This window comes from Mustela erminea, chromosome 4, assembly GCF_009829155.1.
Source record: "Mustela erminea isolate mMusErm1 chromosome 4, mMusErm1.Pri, whole genome shotgun sequence".
Taxonomy (NCBI): domain Eukaryota; kingdom Metazoa; phylum Chordata; class Mammalia; order Carnivora; family Mustelidae; genus Mustela; species Mustela erminea.
In genome coordinates, this window is record NC_045617.1 from 104,962,445 (window position 1) to 104,965,202 (window position 2,758).

A 2,758-nucleotide genomic window follows, 5' to 3' on the forward strand; every position below is an offset into this window, starting at 1 on the left:
AACTCAATATCCAAAACAAAATAATCTAGTGAACAAATGGACAGAAGACATAAATAGACATTTTACCAAAGAAAACATACAATGGCTAACAAACATGAAAAGATGCTCAACATCACTGATCATCAGGGAAATATAAATCAAAACTACAATGAGATATCACCTCACATGTCAGAATGGCTAAAAACAACACAGAACACAACAGGTGTTAGTGAGGATGTGGAGAAAGGGGAACCCTCTTGCACTGTTGGTAAGAATGCAAACTGGCACAACCATTCTGGAAAACAATATGGAGGTTCCTCAGAAAGCTAAAAATAGAACTACCCTACAGTCCAGGAGTGGCACTACTAGGTATATACCTAAGGAATACAAAGATACTGATTCATTAAGGGATACATGCACCCCAAGGTTTATAGCAGCAGTATCTATAATAGCCAAATTATGGAAACAGCCCAAGTGTCCATCAACTGATGAATGGATGCAGAAGTTTTATATATATATGTTACTCAGCCATAAGGAGAATGAAATCTAGCTATTTGCAATGTTATGGATGGAGCTACAGAGTACTGTGCTAAGTGAAGTAAGTCAGACAGAGAAAGACAAATACCGTCTGATTTTATTCATTTTCAGAATTTAAGAAACAAAACAAATGAACATGGGGGAATAAGGAAAGAGAGAAGCAAACCAAGAAACATACTTCACTACACATAACAAACTGATGGCTACCAGAGAGGAAGTGGGTGGGGAAATGGGTGAAATAGGTGATGGAGAATTAAGGAGCACACTTTTTGCGAAGAGCACTGGGTGTTGTATGGAAGTGTTGAATCATTATATTGTACATCTGAAACTAATATTACACTGTATGTTAGCTAACTGGAATTTAAATAAAAACTAAAAAAAAAAAAAGAAAAGAAAAAAAAAGGGATTTGAGAGAAGGGCAAGGGAGGTGAGAAGGAGGGAGGAACGGGGTCTGAAGAGGGCCAGGGGTGGACCAATGGCTGGCTTGGCCGGAGGGGAGTTCCCTGATGAAGGCTGCTCCAGCCTGAGTCTCCATCCACAGTCTTCCCCAATCTAGCATATTCAGTGCCCAGAAGTTGTTATGGATGACATTTTTACCCAGTGGTGGGAGGGCAATGTGGTGGCCATTCACCTGTAGGCTGGACAACACGAAAACAGCCTCAACCAGGAGATGATCATGGCTTCTCCCCCTTGCCCTGGCCCTGCCAAGAGGGCTGTTGTCCTGTGGTTGAGATGCTGATCATGTGGGGAACATGAATCAATGTGATGAACCGTGGTGATGACACCCCTTAGCACCCGGCAGCCGGTCCCAGACACCGTGATATTGTGCAGAAGCTGCAGCAGTATAAAGCTGACATCAATGCAGTGAATGTACATGGAAATGTGCCCCTGCATTATGCCTGTTTTTTTTGGGCCAACATCGGGTTGCAGAGGACCTGGTGGCTAATGGGGGTCTTGTCAGCATTTATAACAAGTATGGAGAGATGTCCAAGGACAAAGCCAAGGACCTCTGAGGGATCTGTTCTGAGAGCAGGCAGAGAAGATGGGCCACAACTTTAACCATATTCCATACAAGGACACATTTTGGAAGAGAACCACCCGCACTTGGCCCCAGAATGGGACTCTGCACAAACATGCTGGCACTGACTTCAAACAGCTCAACTTTCTGGCAAAATTCAATGACCATCACTCTGGAGAGCTATGTAAGGGCTGTTGACAGGTCAATGACATCGTCATGAAGATGCTAAAGGTTTGAAACTGGAGTACAAGGAAGAGCAGGGACTTTAATGAGGAATGTCCCCATCTAAGGATTTTCTCGAATCCAGATGTTCTCCCTGTGCTAGGTGCCCGTCAGTCTCTACCTTCTCCTCACCAGTCTCACACACAGGATCCCTGTACAATGTATCACATGAAGGCAGCAATTCTTTTGTGGACCCGAGCCAGGCTGTAGAGTTTACATTGGACATGGCAAGGGGCATGGCCTTCCTACACACATTAGAGCCCCTCATCCCACAACATGCACTCAATAGCCATAGTGTAATGACTGAAGAGGACATGACTGCCCTAATCAACATGGCCAATGTCAAGTTCTCCTTGCAATGTTCTGGGTGCATGTATGCATCTGCCTAGATGGCCCCTGAGCTCGGCAGAATCCTGAGGATACAAACAGATGTTCAGCAGGCATGTGGAGTTTTGCAGTGCTTCTGTGGGAAATGGTGACATGGGATGGACCTTTGCTGAACTCTCCAATGTGGAGATTCAAATGCAGGTGGCATTGGAGGGCCTTCGGCCTACCATCCCACTAGCCATTCCTCCCATGTATGTAAGCTCATGAAGATCTGCGTGAATGAAGACCCACTAAGTAGTCCAAGTTTGATATGATTGTGCCTATCCTGGAGAAGATGCAGGACAAGTAGAGCTGGAAAGCTCTTGCCTAAAGTCCAGAGGCATCAGGATGCAGTTAGAAGAGTATGTCTCCCCAAAGCAGCAGGCTTCTGTCATGGTACTAGCCCAGCCATGGGGCCCATCGCCTTCCCCCATCACTACCACTGCAGCCCCCAGAGAGGCTAGGTTCAAAGCTTTGTCACTTGCCACACGGTATCTCCCAGCATGGGAGGGAACAGCCTTGCCTGTCACAAGAAAGATTATTATGGGGGGGGGGAGGATTTGAAGTGGTCCTCAGTGAAAGACATCTGTACAGAAAAAAGAAATAAGAATTAAAAGTTTCAAGGCAAATGGGAAA

At 45.3% G+C, this 2,758-nt stretch overlaps 1 pseudogene; it reads left to right on the plus strand.

The window, feature by feature from the left end:
• Nucleotides 1-1,096: 1,096 nt before the first annotated feature.
• Nucleotides 1,097-2,432, plus strand: LOC116587821 (annotated as a pseudogene).
• The last annotated feature ends 326 nt before the right edge of the window (nucleotides 2,433-2,758 follow it).